Source organism: Triturus cristatus, chromosome 7 (assembly GCF_964204655.1).
Source record: "Triturus cristatus chromosome 7, aTriCri1.1, whole genome shotgun sequence".
In the NCBI taxonomy this organism is placed as follows: domain Eukaryota; kingdom Metazoa; phylum Chordata; class Amphibia; order Caudata; family Salamandridae; genus Triturus; species Triturus cristatus.
In genome coordinates, this window is record NC_140590.1 from 1862072443 (window position 1) to 1862096634 (window position 24192).

The window sequence follows — 24192 nt, forward strand, 5'->3', positions numbered from 1 at the left end:
ATATGAATGAAGATACAAAGGAGTTTTGTCGCTCCTGTGTGACCTGCCAAGCCAGTGGCAAATCAGGTGGCACAACAAAGGCCCCCCTAATACCACTACCTGTGGTGGGGGTCCCCTTTGAAAGAGTGGGAATAGATATAGTGGGTCCCATGGATCCTCCCACTGCATCTGGGCACAGATTTATACTGGTGGTAGTGGATCATGCCACCAGGTATCCAGAGGCAATTCCCCTTAGGACCACTACAGCTCCTGTTGTGGCCAGGGCCCTGCTGGGAGTATTCTCCAGAGTGGGGTTTCTTAAGGAGGTAGTATCTGACAGAGGTACCAACTTTATGTCAGGATACTTGACAGCTATGTGGAAGGAATGTGGTGTCAACTACAAGTTCACCACCCCTTATCACCCACAATGCAATGGGCTTGTTGAGAGATTCAACAAGACCCTAAAGGGTATGATCAAAGGATTACCTGAAAAGCTCAGGCGAAGATGGGACATCCTTCTACCCTGCCTTCTGTTTGCTTACAGAGAGGTCCCACAAAAAGGAGTTGGCTACAGCCCCTTTGAATTGTTGTTTGGGCACCCTGTAAGAGGCCCACTGTGTTTGGTGAAGGAAGGATGGGAGTTACCTCTCAAAAAGCCTAAGCTAGACATAGTGGACTATGTACTTGGTCTCCGCTCCAGGATGGCTGAGTATATGGAGAAGGCATCCAAAAACCTTGAGGCAAGCCAGGCCTTACAGAAAGCTTGGCATGACCAAAAGGCTGTCTTGGTTGAGTTTCAGCCAGGACAGAAGGTATGGGTGTTGGAGCCAGTGGCCCCAGCAGCACTCCAAGACAAATGGTCTGGACCCCATACAATCCTGGAAAAGAAGGGAGAGGTCACCTACTTGGTCGACCTAGGAACTCCCAGGAGTCCCCACAGGGTACTCCATGTTAACAGGCTTAAAGCATATGTTGACAGGGCAGACATGGACTTGCTCATGGCTACAGATGAGGGACAGAAGGAAGAGAGTGACCCTCTCCCAGACCTGTTGTCTCAGAACCCTGAAGATGGCTCAGTTGAAGGAGTGACCCTTGGAGGCAACCTCACTGCCCATCAGCAGACTGAATGTAGATAGGTTCTACAATCATTTTCACATATGTTTTCCTTGATACCTAGTCAAACTGACTGGTGTACCCATGTGGTGGACACTGGTGACAGTCTGCCTGTAAAGAACAAGCTTTACAGACAACCTGACCACGTCAGGGACTGTATAAAGGCTGAGGTACATAAAATGCTGGAATTAGGTGTCATTGAACCCTCAGAGAGCCCCTGGGCTAGCCCAGTGGTTCTGGTCCCCAAACCTCACACCAAAGATGGCAAGAGAGAGATGAGGTTCTGTGTGGACTACAGGGGTCTCAATGCTGTCACCAGGACAGATGCACACCCTATTCCAAGGGCAGATGAGCTCATAGACAAACTAGCTTCTGCAAAGTTTTTGAGCACATTTGACTTAACAGCTGGCTATTGGCAAATCAGATTAGCTGAGGAGTCTAAGGCCAAAACAGCATTCTCAACCCCAGGTGGGCACTACCAGTTTGTGGTGATGCCCTTTGGTCTGAAGAATGCACCTGCCACCTTCCAAAGGCTGGTGAACCAAGTCCTTACTGGGTTGGATGACTTTTGCGCAGCATATCTTGATGACATTGCTGTCTTTAGCTCCACCTGGGAGGATCACCTGATCCACCTGAAGAAGGCTCTTGAGGCCCTGCAAAGGGCAGGCCTCACTATCAAGGCTACTAAGTGCCAGATAGGGCAGAGTAAGGTTGTATATTTGGGCCACCTTGTAGGTGGAGGCCAAGTTCAACCACTGGAGAGTAAGATACAATCCATCAAGGACTGGTCCCCTCCAACCACCCAGACTCAAGTTCGAGCTTTCTTGGGCTTGACTGGGTACTACAGGAAGTTTGTTAAGAACTATGGGTCCATTGTGACTCCTCTTAATGATCTGACATCCAAGAAGATGCCCAAAAAGGTTCAGTGGACAGTAAGCTGTCAAAAGGCATTTGATGACCTGAAGGAGGCCATGTGCTCTGCACCTATCCTGAAAAGTCCTGACTACTCCAAAGAGTTTATTGTCCAAACAGATGCTTCTGAGTTGGGTGTGGGAGCTGTGCTGTCACAACTTAATGTAGATGGTCAAGACCAACCCATTGCTTTTATTAGCAGAAGGTTGACCCCCAGAGAGAAGAATTGGTCAGCTATTGAGAGGGAGGCCTTTGCTGTGGTGTGGGCCCTGAAGAAGCTGAGGCCATACTTGTTTGGCACTCACTTCAAGATTCAGACTGTTGGACAGGCCTCACAAACGGCTTGCTCCCTCCCCGCTCGACGGGGCCCGAACCCCGGCCCACCTGGCATATCCCCGCAACAAGCACCTGTACTCCGTCTCCCGACGGACCCTCTGCCCTCGGACCCCTACTCATCACGGGGTCCAGCCCCACCGGCTTTCCCGGCTGGGTCAAGCCGCCATCTTGGGCCCTGCACCACGCGGCCGCATGGCCTCCCCTCGACCCTAACCCCGGGCCTGGCCGGCCCCGACATCCCGGCACCACCATCCACCCAGGAGGTGAGCGGACCACTTGGCAGGTCAATGGGAGAACAAAGTGTCAAGGGCTCTCCCCCGCCAGGTGCCGATCGCCCCCAGCTCCCCCAGGCACTGGCTCCACCCCCTGCTGGGTGTCTGGACACCTTCATCCCGGACCCTCCGACCTCCAAGTGCGAGGGTCCGGACATCAAAGGGCACCAGCCCTATAACTGGGGCAGCTCCGGAGCAGGAAGGCAGTTGTATCCTGGAGTCGAGAGACACCGAGTGAACTCAACCCTGACGGTCTACTGGCGCTGCCGTAGCCCGCTCTTGTGAACCATCGTCCTGCCTGCTGGCGCTGCCGCGGCCTTCTGCAACCTTCACCTTCCTGGGACCTGCTGGCGCTGCCGCGGCCCGTTGTAACGACCATCCTCACCGGGACCTGCTGGCGCTGCCGCGGCCTTCTGCAACAGTCATCTTCCTGGGACCTGCTGGCGCTGCCGCGGCCCGTTGTAACGACCATCCTCACCGGGACCTGCTGGCGCTGCCGCGGACCGTATATCTTCCGGGGACCTGCTGGCGCTGCCGCGGCCCGTTGTATCGCCCATCCACACCGGGACCTGCTGGCGCTGCCGCGGCCCATACCACCTAATCACCAAGCTCGAGGATTGTGAGCTCATCATCATCTCATCCGAACTACCTGATTGGTAAATAGACTGTCCCGCTACCCCCTTCCCTACCTTGCGAGACTCTAATCGAGGGGACCCCTGAGTCCAGACCTCCTTGTACCATTTAACCGTACCTTAAATAAGTGCTTATAAAGAACACTGAACCTTATCCGTGTGTGATATCTGTCTGTGGGGGGGAAGTTACTTGTCTGTACGATCGCTGGAGACGGCTCTCCCCGGAGACCTCTCCTCCTGACCCCGGCCGACCCTCCCGGTCCATCTACCTTTTCTAACATTGGTGGCCAGCGGCGCGATCCGAATCAACGCGTAATCGTACAGAGAGTAGCTCACCCCACGACAAAGCACGATGTCGACCAAAGATAGCAGCCCCACCGAGAAGTTCCAAATGGAGAAATTAGAAGAATACAACCACCGCGAACTGAGACAATTTTGCATAGAACTTGGCATTGCTACCACCGGCCTGAGTACCAAGGATGATCTAAAGCGCGCTCTTGAGTCATGGACAGAAACTGGGGTCACAGGACCCTCCGACCAAAACAGCGTCACACCAGACCAAACCAGCATCACACCAGAGGGGAACGCCACGGCTCCCGAGGAGCGGGGAACGGGCCTCTCACAGGAGGAGATACGAGAAAGAGACAGAGTCAGATTACACGAATTAGAGATGGCACGACTCAAGATGGATGGGGAACTTAAGTTGGCTGAACAGAAAATCAACCTCGAGCATATGCGGCTTCGGGAGGAACGAGAAGAAAAGCAGAGACAAAGAGAGCTGGAAGAGAAAAAAATAACGCTCGAGCACGAGCGACGACTGGCGGAAATAGAACTGCGCAAACAGAATAAGGAACTGGGGGTGCCTGAGCGACCACACACCCCGGGGCCTATTGAGAAAAAAGTTCACATCCCCAAGGATGTGGTCCGCGAGTATGTCCGAGAAGACGACATACAACAGTGGTTTAAAGCCTATGAGATCGCAATGACCTCCCACCGGATCGACCGGAGTGATTGGGGAGCCGGACTTTGGGGGAGATTCATCAACGAGGGTCGCGATGCCCTGCTGCAGCTCCCCGATCACCAAATGTCGTCCTACGACCACATGAAAGCTGCCCTCCTCACCCGCTACGGCCTCACGCCCGAGATGTACCGCCAGAGGTTCAGAGATTGCACCCGGATCCCCGGTACAACTTGGGTGGAATACGTGAACTATTTCAGCCGGGCCTTCGAGGGTTGGATCAAGGGAAATCAGGTCACCACCTACGAACAACTCTTCAACCTTATGGTATGGGAGCACCTATCAAACAACTGTTTCGTCGAGCTCAGGCAGCACCTACTCGACAGTAAGCTGACTGACCCACGGCAGCTCGCCGCCGAAGCTGACCGGTGGGAAAGCACCCGAGTGGGCCGGAAAGGACCACACGACCAGAACAGAAGCAACCAAGGCCAGCACCGTCCTCGGGGAGGAGGAGGGGGCCAGGGGCGAGGGAGAGACGCCTTACCAGCAACCCCCGTGGCCAGCACCCCACCTCCGGCCGGCCGGGGCAACCCCCCATTGCGGCCTGGGTACCGAGCCCACGTCACGTGCCACCGGTGCCAGCGACTAGGCCACTACGCCAACGATCCGAACTGCCCGCTAAACCAACCACCCAAGCCCCGCCAGGTAGCTGCCGCTGCCCTGGGGGAAGAGCAATCATCGGAGGGACCCGAGGAGTATGAGCCGGACCAGCAAGGGTGGGAACCGGCCGCCATGGTCCTGGCATGCTTAGGGGGAAGGGACATGGTTCCGCGGGCTCCCCTACCCGCCAACACCAGAAAATATGGTCAGTGGGTGACCATTAATGGACAGAGAGCCGAGGCCTTGCGTGACACCGGCGCCAGCGTGACGGCCGTCCGCTGTCACCTGGTGAAGCCCGAGCAGATCCTGCCGAACATTCTCTGCCCCGTCCGATAACTCTGAGAGCATGTGTAAGATGGCCTGCGTCCCGTTTGAATGGGGAGGGGTCTCCGGCCTACTGAAGGTGACGGTCCGGGACGATGCCCCCGTGGACTGCCTCCTGGGGAATGACCTCGAGAGTTCCCCGTGGGCCACCGTCGAGAGAAGAGAGCACTTGGGGATGCTGGGCCTCCCGGACTGGGCCTGCATAACCACCCGATCCATGGCCGCCCGTGCCGCCCCCCGATCAGAAGAAACCGAATGGCCAGCACCTCCGCCCCCGGTTGCCCCCGTAGAGGACAACGGCGAGTCCGACCTCCCGGACCCGACTACCGAGGAAGACGCGCAACACCAGGACCTCCCGGATCTGGCTCAGTGGCGGCAAGAAGGGGGGCCCACCCAAGAACAGTTCCGCCAGGAACAAAAGACCTGTCCCTCCCTCGAGGGACTCCGCCAACAAGCCAGCACCCAAACCGCCGGGGACACCACAGGAACCCACTGGGTCTACTGGGATAACGACCTGCTCTACAGCGAGCAAAGAATCGCCGAACTGGGGGCCGGTCGAGTTCTGGTGGTACCGCTCCGCTTCCGAGACTTTCTGCTCAACCTAGCCCACGATGTCCCCCTGGCTGGACACCTGGGCCAGGACAAAACGTACAGTCGCCTGGTGACCCACTTTTTTTGGCCGAAAATGAGGAATGACGTCCTGAACCACTGCCGATCGTGCCCCACATGCCAAGCCAGCGGGAAGAGTGGCCGGAAGCTGAAGGCCCCTCTACAACCCTTCCCGGTGGTCACCACCCCGTTCGAGAGGGTGGGGATAGACATTGTGGGACCTCTGGACCCCCGCACGGCACAAGGACACAGGTTCATCTTGGTGCTAGTGGACCATGCCACCCGCTACCCCGAGGCGGTGCCCCTACGGACAGTGACCGCTCCAGTGGTTGGCCGGGCCCTGATGGGGATCTTCTCCCGGGTAGGCTTCCCCCGAGAAGTCGTCAGCGACCGAGGCACGAATTTCATATCAAAGTACATGAAGTCCCTCTGGCAACAATGCGGGGTCACCTACAGATTCACGACCCCCTATCACCCCCAAGGGAACGGACTAGTGGAGCGTTTTAACCGCACTCTCAAAGGGATGATTGGGGGATTGGAAGAACCTCTCCGTCGCCAGTGGGATGTACTGCTCCCGTGCCTCCTCTTCGCCTACCGGGAAGTGCCCCAGAAGTCCCTCGGTTTTAGCCCCTTTGAACTCCTATACGGACACCCTGTGCGAGGGCCCCTCAGCCTAGTCAAGGAAGGTTGGGAGATGGCCCCCCTAACGACCCCTCCAGACGTCTTCAAATACATCCTGGCCTTACGAAACCAGACCCGGCGCTTCAGGGAGATGGCCAAGGCGAACCTCGAGGCCAGCCAGGAGGACATGAAGAGGTGGTATGATCACAATGCCTCCTCCGTTGAATTCGAGCCTGGGCAGCAAGTATGGGTGATGTCCCCCACCGAACCATGTGCCCTGCAAGATAAGTGGACGGGGCCCTTCAAAGTGGTCGAGCGCAAAAGCCCCGTCACTTACCTCATCGACATGGGGTCCTCCCGGAACCCCCTTCGGGTCCTCCACACCAACCGGCTCAAACCGCACTTTGTGCGCTCCGAACTAAGCCTCTTGATGGCTACAGACAGTGGCACAGAAGAAGACTCCGAGCCCCTCCCGGACCTCCTGAAGACTCAGGAGAAGGACGGCTCCGTGGACGGGGTCCGGCTCTCGGACGCCCTCACTTCAGAGCAACGCCAGGACTGCCGGAACCTCCTGCTGCAGTTCGCTGCCCTGTTCTCCCTCACCCCCGGGGTCACCCCCTGGTGTTTGCACGACGTAGACACCGGGGACAGTCCCCCTGTCCGGCACCGGGCCTACCGCGTACCAGATCGGGTACGGGCCTGCATCCAGGAGGAAGTGGCCAAGATGCTCACGATCGGGGTCATCGAGCCCTCGGACAGTCCCTGGGCCAGTCCGGTCGTATTAGTTCCCAAGGCCGCTGCCCCCGGCTCCGCCCCTGAACTGAGATTCTGCGTCGACTACCGGGGCTTGAACGCTGTCACCCGGACCGACGCTCATCTCATCCCCCGAGCAGACGAGCTGATCGACCGGCTGGGGGCCGCCCGCTACCTTAGTATCTTCGACCTAACGGCGGGCTACTGGCAGATCGGCCTCACACCCAGGGCTCAAGAACGGTCAGCCTTCTCTACCCCCGATGGCCACTATCAATTTAAGGTCATGCCCTTTGGCATGAAGAATGCCCCCGCCACGTTCCAACGCCTTGTGAACCAGGTCTTGGCAGGGCTTGAAGAATTCAGCGCTGCCTACCTGGACGATATCGCTGTATACAGCCGCCACTGGTCCGACCACCTCCGCCACCTCCAAGAGGTCCTGCAAGCCCTCCAGCGGGCCGGCCTCACCATTAAGGCCGGCAAGTGCCAGATTGGCCAAGGGTCTGTGACCTACCTTGGGCACCAAGTGGGGAGCGGGCTGGTGGCCCCACTACAACTTAAGATTGCTGCCATCCAGTCCTGGCAGCCCCCCGTCACCCAGACCGAGGTCCGAGCCTTCTTGGGGCTCACCGGCTACTACCGGCGGTTCGTGAAGGACTACGGCAGCATCGTGGGGCCCCTCACGGGTCTCACATCCAAGAACCAGCCGAAGCGGGTCAACTGGACTCCTGATTGTCAAGCGGCCTTCGAGGAGCTGAAGGCCGCCCTGTGCACCGCCCCGGTGCTCCAGGCCCCCGATTACAGTCGGGAATTTGTGGTGCAGACCGACGCCTCCGACCACGGCATCGGGGCCGTCCTCTCTCAGCTGAACACCGAAGGTCATGACCAGCCGGTGGCCTTCATCAGCCGACGTCTCCTGGCCCGAGAACAGCGTTGGAGCACCATCGAGAGGGAGGCATTTGCAGTAGTGTGGGCCCTCAAAAAGCTCCGACCCTATCTCTTCGGTACCCACTTCCGGGTACAAACCGACCATCGACCCCTGCAATGGCTGATGCAGATGCGGGGGGAGAACCCAAAACTCTTGCGCTGGTCCATTTCCCTGCAGGGAATGGACTTCACCGTGGAGCACCGACCAGGCCAAGATCACGCCAACGCAGATGGCCTGTCCCGCTTTTTCCGCCTCGACGAAGAGAGTCCCCAAGGAGATGGGTGACTCTCCCCGCCTTCAGCTGGGGGGGACGCATGTTGGACAGGCCTCACAAACGGCTTGCTCCCTCCCCGCTCGACGGGGCCCGAACCCCGGCCCACCTGGCATATCCCCGCAACAAGCACCTGTACTCCGTCTCCCGACGGACCCTCTGCCCTCGGACCCCTACTCATCACGGGGTCCAGCCCCACCGGCTTTCCCGGCCGGGTCAAGCCGCCATCTTGGGCCCTGCACCACGCGGCCGCATGGCCTCCCCTCGACCCTAACCCCGGGCCTGGCCGGCCCCGACATCCCGGCACCACCATCCACCCAGGAGGTGAGCGGACCACTTGGCAGGTCAATGGGAGAACAAAGTGTCAAGGGCTCTCCCCCGCCAGGTGCCGATCGCCCCCAGCTCCCCCAGGCACTGGCTCCACCCCCTGCTGGGTGTCTGGACACCTTCATCCCGGACCCTCCGACCTCCAAGTGCGAGGGTCCGGACATCAAAGGGCACCAGCCCTATAACTGGGGCAGCTCCGGAGCAGGAAGGCAGTTGTATCCTGGAGTCGAGAGACACCGAGTGAACTCAACCCTGACGGTCTACTGGCGCTGCCGTAGCCCGCTCTTGTGAACCATCGTCCTGCCTGCTGGCGCTGCCGCGGCCTTCTGCAACCTTCACCTTCCTGGGACCTGCTGGCGCTGCCGCGGCCCGTTGTAACGACCATCCTCACCGGGACCTGCTGGCGCTGCCGCGGCCTTCTGCAACAGTCATCTTCCTGGGACCTGCTGGCGCTGCCGCGGCCCGTTGTAACGACCATCCTCACCGGGACCTGCTGGCGCTGCCGCGGACCGTATATCTTCCGGGGACCTGCTGGCGCTGCCGCGGCCCGTTGTATCGCCCATCCACACCGGGACCTGCTGGCGCTGCCGCGGCCCATACCACCTAATCACCAAGCTCGAGGATTGTGAGCTCATCATCATCTCATCCGAACTACCTGATTGGTAAATAGACTGTCCCGCTACCCCCTTCCCTACCTTGCGAGACTCTAATCGAGGGGACCCCTGAGTCCAGACCTCCTTGTACCATTTAACCGTACCTTAAATAAGTGCTTATAAAGAACACTGAACCTTATCCGTGTGTGATATCTGTCTGTGGGGGGGAAGTTACTTGTCTGTACGATCGCTGGAGACGGCTCTCCCCGGAGACCTCTCCTCCTGACCCCGGCCGACCCTCCCGGTCCATCTACCTTTTCTAACACAGACCGACCATAAGCCCCTCTTGTGGCTAAATCAGATGAAGGGTGAAAACCCCAAACTGCTTAGGTGGTCCATTTCCCTACAGGGGATGGACTTTACAGTGGAGCACCGGCCAGGTACTGACCATGGGAATGCAGATGGTCTCTCCAGGTACTTCCACTTAGGACATGAAGACGAGACTGGTCAAGGCTAGTTTAATGTCCCAGCGTTTGGGGGGGGTTGTGTAGGAGAGTAGGGTCTGCTATCCTATGGTCACCCCAAATTTTTGCTTTTTGCTTCACTGGTTTTTGACATATTGAGGCTGTGGGCCTGCCAATCAGACCCCCAGCCTGCTGTTCTCTCTACTAAATTAAAACTATGCACCCTAGGTGCATAACCAATTGGAAGTGGATCACCCTGTCAGCCCCTGTACCAGTGTACACTAGGTACCCAGGGCATTGGTGTACCCAAGGCCTGCCAAGGGCTGAAGCATGTATTATGCCACCCCAGGCTTGGCCTAACGATTTGACACAACTGGCTGATCACTCAGCTGGGGTAAGTTGGTGTAATCACCTCTTACTAATGTGTAGTATACCTATACCTAACCTTAAATGGGACACCAGGTAACCTATAAGTCATTCCTATGGCAGGCCTTAACAATCCTGAAGGCAGAGTGCTTGGTTCCATGTGAGATGGTGCTCTGGCATGAGCTGAGCCTGTCTGCAGTGGTCGGAACAACTTCCTTCTACTGTTTCCAGATATCGTCATACCATATACTCTTAAGTGCATTATGAACCTCGCGGTTAAATGCTATCTTTGGTTTGGCTTTATCAAAACATGTCGAGTAAGGTGTCATACGAATTGGAATACTAACCCCTCGCCAATTCTGGCGACGGGGTTAGCATTCCACCCTTCTAGAGGGACACGACATGTACAGTACCTGAAACCCGGGTAAAATCAGACATAGCCTCAGCTCCACAAAATGGATGCTGCCACCACAGACACAAGTCTGCCTTCCTGCTGCTGGGAGTCCTTCCAGCTTGGGAGGTGTGGACAAAGGGTTTCCTGCCAGGGGAGGTGCGTGCACCACCCCAGACAGGATTTTTTGTATTGGTCAGGTAGGGCTTGAAAGAAACCAGACATGCCTGTGGCTCACAAGGAGCCTCGGTGCATATGCCAGTTCAAACCGGTCCTGGGGCACACCAGTCCCGGGCCTGGGGCGAGCTGGACAAAGGATTGGGGGTGTAACCACCCCCCTTCCTGGTCCCACCCATAGGGAGGGACCTAGCAGGTAGTCCGGCCCCTAGAATCCGCTTAAAGGTAGGAGCTGTGTCCTAAGACTTCAGACATCCTGGAATCAACTTAACACTAAGAAGAAGACGGGAACTTCGACGCTCTGCTGCACAGAGAACTGAAGCCAATCTCCCCTGTGGTCAGGGAGTGACCACCTTGCTAACGCAAGCACTATCCAGCGAATCAACATCTGCTTTGCCGCCGCCTCCCGCCGGAGCCCGAGCCCAGAGCCTGACAAGACCTGGACCTCCAGACCTCTCACCGCCCGATCCACAGTCCCTGAAAAGAAGAGACCCGTGGAGGCACCGAGACACGTGGAGCCAGCCATCTTGAAACGACCACGACAAGCTGACAAGTGCAACAACCGAGGCTCCCTCCAAGTTGTGCTTTGGGATCTGAGAAGCCCAACCCCCGAGCAGCATCTGCACCAAAGGTGAGCCCTCCAGCATCTCCACGATCTGCGTGGGGCCCTTCTGCATTTTGCCACTCGACGCGCCTAACCGGTTGCTGGCCCGCTGGCTAGTAGCCATCTTGGCGACGAACTCTACAAAATACACCGCTGGTCTGGTTGCTCCAGACTGGCCCTTGCTCCCCTCCAAAGGAGCAGTCCTTCTGACCTTGCTGGTCAGAACCATCAGCTTATTTCATCTCCTACAACAATTGCTTTTGCCAAGGCTTGTTTGCTTCGATCAAGTCGCCGGCACCGCCGACAGCGAGAGCCTGCGTGGGACAGCTCGTGAACCGACTCCTGGACGTCGTCGACCTCCAGGGACCACGTGGCTGCAGAGACAAGCTACACCTTTCTTCCTGTTTGCACCCGACATTGCCTGGTACCCACCTGGTGCCACGCTGGTCACTGGCTAGTGACTGTGAACACTGTCCCCTCTGCTTACAGGTCTTCAACATCTCCGATCCACTCTTGGATCCACTGCATCTCTCCCGGACCGACCGCCTGCAGCATCTTTGTCTTCCAGCTCCACGGAACAGATAGAAGAAACCCGACGCACTTCGAGGCCTATGCACCCGCTTCCTGTGGGTGAGGTAAAGCTGGCACACCTGTGCCCAAGTGTAGTAATACATCTCTAGTGCCTGTGTTCCAAATCTTGAGTTCCTAGTCCATCCGGAAGATCCTCTTTGCAGTAACTTTGTACTTTTTACGCACCCATTGAAACCTATGGGAGCACGCGTGTGACTATTTGCTCTGCACACGCCACCCGTGGACCTCCTGGTCACTAACTGAAGTTAGCTCCTTGTAGGCCCAGCGATTCTAGAGGCCCTAGGCCTTTTCCCTTTTCTGTTCGTGGTACTTATACCACTATTTTAGTATATGGTTTGAGCGGCCACCAGGGCCTATCCATATAAAGTGCAACTTCTGTGTATTCTACTGTAATCTTGTTTGACGATTTGTGCTCCTGTGCTCATAAAGAGACTAGGGGTTACTTTGAGAAATAAATACATATATATTTTGAATATATCTCTGTGTGGTGTCCTTTCATTGGTATAAAAGGGGGTTGCATTTGGTAAAACAGCTGGCTTAACACGCTTCACGAGTTTAGCCTCAAAGACTGCTTAGCCTACGCTACCACTAGGGCAGCTAGTCCGAAAAGGTTGACTTACAACCACACCATAAGGGTTGCTTGGCATGGTACAAGGTGATCACTTTAACTAGTGAGCATCATATACCAGGCCAACTTCTCACACCAACCTACTTAATGTGAGCAGTGAGCGTGAAACTCGCTTCAGTTTCAAATTGCACAGGCATATGCATAACACGAAACATTATTTTAAGCTATGCGTGTACTATACTAAATATGGGTTAGCCCTTTAAGCTGTTTTTTGCATCTGCACAAAACAAAGCATTATTTGTTAAAGCTTTGCTTATGTTATACTGAATATGGGCTCAGCGCTTTCAGTTGTAATCTAGTTTTGTCCTCTGGTTTTAGGAATTCTTTATTAATGCTCTGTCATGTACCAACTGCGTAGGGTTTGCAGAGCTAATGTTAGAAATATGTGCCGTAATATACCATCGCACTTGATGTCAGCAGCAAGCATGAAACTCGCTTTCGTTTTGTAATTGCACGTTCACTCATTACCAATGGTATGCTATGTATTGAGTGCGTAAGGATAGTAGGGTGAGTTCTTGTTAGTATTGAGTCTTGTAAATATACCATCCCACTTGATGTCAGCAGCGAGCCTGAAACTTGCTTCAGTTTTATAATTGCACGTTCACTCATTACCAATGGTATGCTATGTATTGAGTGCGTAAGGATAGTAGGGTGAGTTCTTGTTAGTATTGAGTCTTGTAAATATACCATCCCACTTGATGTCAGCAGCGAGCGTGAAACTCGCTTTAGTTTTATAATTACAGGTTCACTCATTATCAATGGTATGCTATGTACGGAGTGCATAAGGATAGTCGGGTGAGTTCTTGTTAGTTTTGAGTCTTGTAAATGTACCATCCCACTTGATGTCAGCAGCGAGTGTGAAACTCGCTTTAGTTTTATAATTGCACGTTCACTCACTCTGAATGGTATGCTATGTACCGAGTGCGTAAGGATAGTAGGGTGAGTTCTCGTTAGTATTGAGTCTTGTAAATATACCGTCCCACTTGATGTCAGCAGAGAGCGTGAAACTCGCTTTAGTTTTATAATTGCATGTTTACTCACTATCAATAGTATGCTATGTATTGAGTGCGTAAGGATAGTAGGGTGAGTTCTTGTTAGCATTGAGTCTTGTAAATGTACCATCCCAGTTGATGTGAGCAGCGAGCGTGATGTGAGCAGCGAGCGTGAACCTCGCTTTAGTTTTATAATTGCACGTTCACTCATTATGAATGATATGCTATGTACGGAGTGCGTAAGGATAATAGGGTGAGTTCTTGTTAGTATTGAGTCTTGTAAATATAACATCCCACTTGATGTCAGCAGCGAGCGTGAAACTCGCTTTAGTTTTATAATTGCACGTTCACTCATTATCAAGGGTATGCTATGTACGGAGTGCGTAAGGATAGTAGGGTGAGTTCTTGTTAGTATTGAGTCTTGTAAATATACCGTCCCACTTTATGTCAGCAGCGAGTGTGAAACTCGCTTTAGTTTTATAATTGCATGTTCACTCATTATCAATGGTATGCTATGCACGGAGTGCGTAAGGATAGTAGGGTGAGTTCTTGTTAGTATTGAGTCTTGTAAATATACCATCCCACTTGATGTCAGCTGCGAGTGTGAAACTCGCTTTAGTTTTATAATTGCACGTTCACTCATTATGAATGATATACTATGTATGGAGTGAGTAAGGATAGTAGGGCGAGTTCTTGTTAGCATTGAGTCTTGTAAATGTACCATCCCACTTGATGTCAGCAGCGAGCGTGAAACTCGCTTCAGTTTCAAATTGCACAGGCATATGCATAACACAAAACATTCTTATTTTAAGCTATGCGCGTACTATACTAAATATGGGTTTAGCCCTTTAGGCTGTTTTTTGCATCTGTTGAAAGGGACATGGAGGCACCGAGGGAGGGAGAACTGAGGGCTGCAGGGACAGCGAGACTATGCGACTTCAACACGACGGACACAACTGTGTCAGAGAGCAAAGCAGGGAGGCATTGAGGAAACAGATCTGGACGGGTGGGGTGGGGGCAGAGAAACTGACAACAAAGGTCGCCAGACAGTGGGTGAAAGTATGGAGACATAGGATGGCGGGCCTTTCAGACGGCACAAGAAAGGATAAGAGGGGCAAGTATCCGAATGGCCATGTTCTAGTGAAGTACTGGGAATTTTAAGCCCAGCGGTGCAGGGGAACACACCCTATGACTTCGGGTTCTTCCTGTTTCAGACCTACAGAAACACAGAGTCTTCTGGGTGAAGTCAAAGATCAGTTTATTGGCTGCAGACCAATTACAGGTATCCTAGAAGTACAACAGCGTGTATGTTCTTAGGAGACTGCTAAAAATCACAGAAACGGGCTTCTCCTTAAATACAAAATATCCTGCTTCAGGCATACATTCCTTGTTTTATGGCATGGTCATTTATATGTATACATTTCAAACGAAAAGGCAGAGTCATGATGACCATCCCACATTCCAGTTAAGCCAGCCCGCATTTATTTACCCAGCAAGGCTCAGATCCCACATCAGATATCGATAGGCCCCAATAAACATGAGCATCTCCTGTTTGGAAAACAAGCCATAAAGCAGGAACAGTCAGGTGTGAAAGAGATTAGCTGGAGGCTCGTGTAGGATGAAAAGGCTTTATGGTGTGTCAAGCCCTGATGCTAATCACAGGTGGCCGGAGGACGGGGAGCTCGTGAGACCGGACTGACCTGGGGCAGCGGAGCCAAGCTGCCCAGGTCACAGAAAAGTCAAAGGAAGGCACATGTGCTCTAAAAGGCCCGTATTTGCTTCATGCTATGTAGCCTATGTGAGGGCAACCATAAGATGGCCACCGCTCTAAGATGGAACCCACGTAGTGATGTATAATAACGTATACACAGTGCATTCATAGCTAAAACGTTACACAAAGCACTTGTACATACCGCATTGACCATTCGCGGTTCACTAATACCGGGATAGACAGGGGTAGGGCCCTGCCTCCTACGCGGTCCCTAATTGCAAAGTACGACAGACCCTCCTTTTGCCCTTACATAGGCAATAACTATACTCATTTCAATCCGCGTCTAGGTCAATATTCACGAAGTCATGGAGATGTTGCTGTAGCATCATCCTATTACTTAGCTCGTCCCTCGATACAGGTTTCCTTACACATAATGTAGCACAGAGGCCACATATCGCAGGAGCACACTGTATGCACAGACAGAACAGGAAAAGGATGGCTAAGATCATTCCAATGACCATCAGAACTTTCCAACCCCAGGCAGATATCAGTTCCCAGAACCACCCCACCAGTGACCAATCTCCTTTATCCACGTGTATGGACTCAGATATTTTATGCAGTTTGGAGATGGCTTGATAAACTGTTGGAGCGTTGTCTGGTATGAAAATGCAACAACTAGATTAGATAACCTTACATACCCCACCGCGGTCTGCAAGTATAACGTCTAGAACCATGCGGTTCTGCAAAGTCATGAGGCGATCCTCTTGGAGCTCAGCTGTCAAATTACCAAGGGCACCAGCCGTAACATTAACAGTGGATTCAACCACACGAGTCAGTTGTCTCAGGTTCCTACTATTGACCATAGGTCCCCAAAACGGCAGGAAACCCAAAAAGAAATCTCCCGCTCCCTGACCGGCAGTATCCTCCTTACTAATCACGCCTCTCACAACTCTGGTCTTGTGATAGTCAGAGGCGGCAGTAAATGTTGGCGGTAGCAGATTTGCAATATAACATGTGCCCGAGAAGTCAGGGGGCAACCATGTATATGCTCGGTCATTGTAGATAAAATATGTACCCTTGGCAGCCAAAAACGCAGGGGAAAACTGTGACGGAAAAGTGTACGTTTCAGTACAGTCACTTCTTCCCAGTTGAGCTCTAGGATTCTGACCATTACCTTGCAAACAGAACCGACCTATGTGGGGTACGACCCAGATTGGGGATGAGATTTTTCGCTGTCTTTCACCCAGACTAATACTATACCCCGTTGCGTTCCACCCTACAGAAGCACTCAATTCTTCTTTGGGAATAGATGAGTATGCGTCAATATCTCTGCTCATATCGGCAACTCCTTTCATTAAAGCTTTGTTATTGGTGCTAGGTCTGATGGAACGCGGTTGTCGCGGGGAGTAGGCATCTAATGCAAAGAGAAACATGGTCTGGAATGCCCATGACGATCCATTGTAACTAAACGGCAGCACTAGATAAGGAATACCCTTATTAATGATATGTGGAATTAAACCACACACCCAGCAATTTGTTGTATTCATGACTAGTTGGTGCTGGTGCAGGAGTTGAATAAACGAGTTGTTTACAAACTCAGACCGTCTAGCTTGTTCGTGTTCAGGCAGAGGGTGAAAAGAGTGTGAGGAGACAGTAGGAGGAGGTATAGGCTGTTCAGTGGTTGCAATGGGCTTTTGAGAGGAGAAGAATACAAATCCTACAGTAAACACTACCATACTACATAATATAAACAAACATAAAAATACAAAACGTTTGCTCTTCATTATTTTACACATTCTTGCTTTAAAGTTCATTTCCTCAGTGAGTCTCTCCATCTTGAAAAACTCCATCCTCTAATCGTGCCGCTCGCGGCGGGTGAGTATCTTCTGCTAAGGAGTACGCCTGTCAGTCCAGGGAATGCCCCAGACCAACCAGAACCGTTGACCTAACGTCTTCGGCCTGTACCCCAAAGTCTTGGCACCGCGACCCTGCGGCTGAACCCGGATGGTGGTTCGAAAAACAAAAATCAAGAAAGTCCTTCAGATGGGAGAGCTCTGGTATCAAAAACAAAAGGGTAAGGAAAAAGAATATTTATTTGTCCATAGGCCTTGGTCTTAGATTATAATGAAAACGGCCAGGTACTGTCTGATCTTGAAACAAGAGTTCAGGCTCTGTAGTGTCCAATCGAATTGACGGTGGCACAGCTTCTTGCAAAATATCGTCACTCTGTTGTGCTGAAGTTGTGCCTTTTATGCGTGCATCACTGAACGGCACAAAACGAGGTACAGTGTCTGTTTCAGAGTCTGCGATACCCTCCTGGACCCACTGGTCGTACGGCAGAGGCAAAGGGATCCTTTTCACGTGGGCGCCGTGGATCCAGTTCTTCTTCCCCTTTACTCGAACAGCTGATCTTGTAGACAGAAGTACGAGATGAGGTCCGATCCAACAAGGCTCATCGTTGCTTTTGCGCTGGAAATTTTTTACCAAAACCCACGTGCCAGGGTCGATAGGGTGTCCTGGAGCCTCAGAGGCCTGGGGAAGAGTATCGTGCACCTGTTGGTGTAAAACACGTAATTTAGCCGTCAATTCATACAAGTAATCAAGCAGTACTGGATGTTCGATTTCACTGAATTTTGTCGGTCTTGGCACACCCCATACATTGGCCAGGCAGCCAAAAACGACCTCGTAGGGACTAAGTCCCACTCGTGAATGCACGGTCATTCTGGTGGACAGGAGTGCTAGAGGCAGAGCGTCAGGCCATTTAAGACCTGAGCCCGCCTGGATTTTGGCCAGTTTGAGTTTTAGAGCGCCATTGTAGCGCTCTACTAATCCAGCTGATTGGGGGTGATTTGCAGCGTGGAATTTCTGCTTAACCCCTAATCCCTCACACACATTCTTCATCACTTGACCCACAAACTCACACCATTCTTGGCATTCCAAACCTAGGGAAAAATTCCTTCAGAAGGGCTTTGGCTGTGGATAGAGCAGTGTTGTCTTTTAGGGGATAGGCCTCTATCCATTTTGAGAAAGCGCAAACAACCACCAATACATATTTCAAGTTGTTGCACCTTTCCATGTGGATAAAATCTAGCTGCAAAACTTCAAATGGATATGATGGAGGCGCAAAATGACCAGCTGGAGTTGGGGTTCCCCTACCAGGGTTGTACTTCAAGCATACCATACAATTCTTGACCACATTCTCTGCACACTTAGGAATTCCAGCATTCTGCCATACTGGAGCCAACAACTTACAAATTCCTTTCATACTGATATGTGCCATCCTATGTGCCATCGTAACCACTGGAAGCCCATATGCTTCAGGTAACAACCATCGCCTATGTTCTGACAGATCAATCCAACAACCATTCTCATCCAACTTACCCATACTTTCTCTCCACTTGCTCAACTCTTTCTCTGTGGCTTCAGCTTGAAGGGACTTTACACTCTCTATTGTGTTTTCACACATTCCAACATCACCAACCCATCTGGCAGGGCCTGCAACATACATTCGAGTCTTTACATCTTTTGCTGTTTCTTTCGCGGTTTCATCAGCAAACGCGTTACCACGACCAACATCATCAGTGATTTTCTTGTGCGCACTGCATTTCATAATCGCAACTTGTGACGGTAGGGTCAGCGACTCAAGGAGATCATTCACCAACTTGCCATTCTGAATCTTAGCTCCATGCGAAGTCAGGAACCCACGTTCTTTCCACAATCGCCCAAAACTATGAGCCACGCCAAAGGCGTACTGGCTATCCGTATATATGTTCACTTTCATTCCTTCAGACAACACGCATGCTCTCGTAAGGGCAATCAGTTCTGCTGCTTGAGCCGAATTTTGTGGCACACGTGCAGTTTCCACAATCGTGTGCAAAGTCGTGATAGCATATGCAGCAGTCGTATCACCATTTGGAAGCTTAAAACACGAACCATCCACCCATAAAGTACCATCACACTCAGTCAGGGGAGTATCTTTAAGATCTACTCTTCCTTTCGTCTCTTCTTCGGTTCTGAACAGACAATCATGTTGCTCAATCTCATCTAGGTCTGCTGGAATTGGTAATAGTGTAGCTGGATTCAACGTGTTGCATCTCTTTATGTGTATATGATTTGCTAACAGTGTCAGCTCATAACCAGATAATCGCGCACTAGTTAAGTGTTGTGTCTTGGTCCTGTTTAACAATGTGTCCACAGCATGTGGAACCATAACAATCAATGTATTATCCATCACTAGGCCAGCAGACTGTCGAATAGACATAGCTGTGGCGGCTGTGGCTCTCAGACAACTTGGCAATGCCCTCGCTACCGGGTCCAAGGTTGACGAAAAATATGCGCATGGACGCGGTCTATCGCCAAAAGGCTGTGTTAACACTGATAATGCGCAACCATCTTTCTCATGAACATACAATGTAAAAGGCTTGCTGTAGTCAGGGGTACCCAACACAGGAGCTGAACACAATGCATTACGCAATTCCCAAAAACTTTTCTGACACTCTTCAGACCATGGAATAGGATTCGGTGTGTCTTTGCATGTTGATGCTAACAAAGGTTTTGCCAACAAGGAAAAATTAGGAATCCAATGCCTACAGTATGAAGTAATGCCCAAGAAAGCACGCACTTCTCTCTGTGTTCTTGGCACACTCAACTGTGTAATGGCTTGAATTCGTTCTGGGGTCAGTTTCCTTCCCTCCTTCGATAAGAGATGACCTAAGTAGGTCACTTCTTGTCGACAATATTGGAGCTTTGAGAGAGACACTTTGTGATGAAAGGCAGACAAATGACGCAACAATGACAAGGTAGCGTTTTTGCAAATCTTTTCAGTATCCGCGGCGATTAGTAAATCGTCAACAAACTGAATAAGGGTAGCACCACTAGGTAAAACAATTGCATCAAGCTGCGCTTTTAAAGCCTGACTGTATATTGATGGACTTTCACAGTAGCCCTGGGGAGCGCGTTTAAAGCGGAAGCTGCGACCTCCTAAACTAAAGCCAAAAATGTCTCTGCTCTCCTCTGCAATTGGGATGCTAAAGAAAGCATTCTTTAGATCGATCACTGAGAATCATGCAGCAGAGGCTGGACTCATAGTTAACAAGGCAGTTATATCAGGGACAACTGGAAACTGTGGCACAACAATCTTATTAACCTCTCTAAGATCAATCACAAATCTGTAAACAGGTGGCTGTGAAGGGTCCGTTCGTTTTAAGACAGGTAAAACAGGACTATTGCAAACGTTGCCTCTTGTCTCTTCAATTACACCCTTTTTAATCAAATCACTGACAATTGCTAACAATGCTTTCTGACCTTCATTGGAGATCTTGTACTGGGGAATACGTGGCAATCTGACATTGGCTTTTAAAGTGACCACATATGGCGGTATTTCCAAAAGACCCACATCATTGGGACCAGTAGCCCAAAGGACATCCGGAAGGGATGACAATTCAGGTGGCATTGCATTTTTAGACAAATACATCGGGGAAATCACTTTCTTGCCTAATGTAAGTTGTACTCCTGAGGGAGAACAATATAGCGTTGCATGCAATCTTTTTAGCAAATCTAATCCTAGCAAACTTTCACCACAACCTGTCGTTAGGATGAGGGGTGCTTTTAGCTCACAAGGTCCAACAGAAAGTGACATAGGACTAGAAATCGGGTTCCTAACTGGGGCGCCAGAAAAACCTACTGAAACATTTATTTCGCCAGACAAAGGCGCGCCAGGGAGTTTTGAATGCATAATTGAACTCTTTGCAGCACCAGTATCCAGCAGAAAAGGCTCCGTTACATTTGCTGTAGTTACTTTAACATAAGGTCCGCTCTGATCCACTGGCACTGAAACAACTCCCTCTCTCTGTCTACGGCTGTCCTAGTAATCGTTATCTTCTACGTTGTCGTCTTCTGCATAATAATCATTACTGTAGTACTGAGCTGTATTACCAGTCGCATTGGCTTGCTGATCAAAGCTATTTATGGTATTTTGAGGTGGAAGAGGACGCGCGTTCTGGGGAGCATTTCCACGCCCTCTGCCTCTAGGAGCTTGCTGACCACCTCTACCTCTTGCGCCATACGCATTACTGTTACGCTGCATTAATTTAGGGCAACTGTATTTAAAATGACCTTCCTCTTTGCAATATGAACATTGGTTGGGACCTACAGGGATTCGTGGTTGATAATACCCATTCATTTGCTGATTATTCTGAAACTGTTGGGGCTGCTGATAGATACCTTGTGTTTGCCTATAATTACTCTGTCCTCCCCGTGGCGGATAGGCCTGCTGCAAGAGGACCTTTGTCTTTAGTTCTTTCGTTTTCTTATCTGTTCTATCCTTCTCATCTTTGTCTCTATTCTCATAATACTGTGCAGTAGCCAGTATTTGCGCTGAAGAGGAAACAGCCCAAGAACTTTTTGAGTCTTTTAATTTTTTACACAACTCGGGAAGTAGATTCTGCACAAATTTATCAACAAATAACCGTTGGCCACCTTCAGTACTCATGTCTTGACCACTGTGGTCGATAAACGTTTCTTCAAACCTAGTGAAGAAATCAGACACTGTCTCATCTTTCTTCTGCTTACATGCGGATAGTTTATCCCAATTTACGCGCATCGCAGGCATTATAGTTTTCATGTAGGTAATAATTCGACCAGGGAGTTCTGCTACTAAAGGGTCAGGTTTCGCGCCACCAACTTGGCCAGCATCTGCAGCAATGATATTAGCCCATGTGTCCCCTAGTTCTGCAGCGTGATCTACATTACGAATGGATCCCCATAAAGGCTGTGGAACAACATTCCCAAACAACATATCTATGTCAGCCAAATTCATTACACATGATTCTGCAGTTTGTGATAACTCCTTATAATAACCGGTAGGGTTTTTACGGGGGTCAGGCAATGTCTGTTTAAGCGCTAAGACCTCAGAACGCTTCCAAGGGACATGCACCCAAACATGCTGAAAATGAGCTGGGACAGCTGGATTAGCATTTAAATCAGCAGGTCTCCACACTGGAGGAACCTCACGCATCGGATATTGGCGCGCTTTTACCTTTTTCCCCACAGGGAGTTCCTGTTCGAACAATGATTGCTGACAATCACCATTTCTGAAGGACAGTAAAGTCGCAACTGCTTTATCTACATTGGGACCCACAATTGTACCTTTTTCAAAATCAAATCGCACTCGACACAATTCCTGTGGGTTTGGGTTTGCACCATTATCCTCCAATTCCTCACAGAGGACATTTTGTCAAAGACATACCTCTGTGTTGGGGCATCCCATTGGTGAAAAACGGTAACAACTGATTCCACATCATAGAGTGAAGGGAAACCAATCCACCTACGCGCCAGATGATCTAACACCTCTTTCTCGTCAGGACCAGGCAGCTGACTGCGCAATTGCTTACGCTGTAAACCAGGAGTCGCGCTCGATGACCCAAAGAGAGGCGACATTAAACTAGTAACTACATTAGCTAGTCGTTGTCGTGCTGAAGGAGAAGTTGAGGCGAAAACGGGGGGATAGACAGAGGGAAGAAAAACAGATTCAGATACAGGTACCTGGGTAGTGTAAGGAGGAGCGCCAGGGGAAGCCGCAGGAAGTGCAGGGGCAACAGGTAGCAAAACTGGCGGCCCTTGAGAGGGCTGCACTGCAGGGATAGGAGCCAGCTGAGGAGGAGCTGGCGGCTGTGGGAAGGCTTGCGGCATATTTACTGGAGGCTGCACATTTACAAGCTGTGGAGGCGCGGTGGCATTTTGCGCATACGGGGGTGGCGAACTTAACAAATGGGACATTAGGGAATCTTTCTCTTTCTCTTTTGTCTCATCTTGCACAAGGGGTGACAAAACAGGGTAGCATTTATCAATCCCTAGTTTGCGCTGTCTGTGCAATTGCTCATTCATTTGTTCCTCCTCATTATCTTTAAATTACACAGCTGCTTGCATCACTGACATACCTCTTTCTCTCTTATTTCTTTTCGCTAGCTTAATTTCCTTCTGTTTGGCTTCCTTTCGCCATAGGCGGAAAGAATCAAACATCGCCGGCCGGGGTTTGTTTTTAAACAATTTAACTTCCAAATTATCTAAGATATCTGTATCGAAACTACCATTTTGGGGCCATTTTAAAACACCGTCCTTTCTGGTGTATCGGATCCATACTTCATTATATGCAATGGGGCCCACGCCATGTTTTACATAAAGCTCATAAGTTGGAGTTCCAATTGGAGGAACCGGACATGAATCCTCCAACTGGAAATCCCTTCCACAACTCAAACAAAATAATCTTCCAAATATACTAGCACCAGGCATCTTCGCTCACTAGTCTAGTTCCAAACTTCAAAGGATTATCGATTACGATAGTCTCGTGAATACACGAGTCCTCTGGCTTTGGGGTTTGCAAACTCCAAATCAAAATAATCCCGAAGGATACCAAATTCAAACTGGGAGACGCTCCACTTATACTTAACTGAATATCGATGATCAATGGCGTCACCAGAAGACTCTCTCGATTGTTCCGCTCTACCAAAATCGTCAAGGGTCCAAAACAGGGCGATTAATCAGGGCAGCAGTCCTTCGTAGCCGTCGGGACGCGGAGAACCTCGCAGAAAAGACTTTCGGACCACGTCGACATGCAGGGGTCGATGAAGTGGCGGCCTTCCTCCAGAATTTCCACACGAAGCTCCTCACGAACCTCTGGCTTGGACCGGTACCGCTGAAATCGCGCCGAGTTGGGCGCCAACTGAAGTACTGGGAATTTTAAGCCCAGCGGTGCAGGGGAACACACCCTATGACTTCGGGTTCTTCCTGTTTCAGACCTACAGAAACACAGAGTCTTCTGGTTGAAGTCAAAGATCAGTTTATTGGCTGCAGACCAATTACAGGTATCCTAGAAGTACAACAGCGTGTATGTTCTCAGGAGACTGCTAAAAATCACAGAGACGGGCTTCTCCTTAAATACAAAATATCCTGCTTCAGGCATACATTCCTAGTTTTATGGCATGGT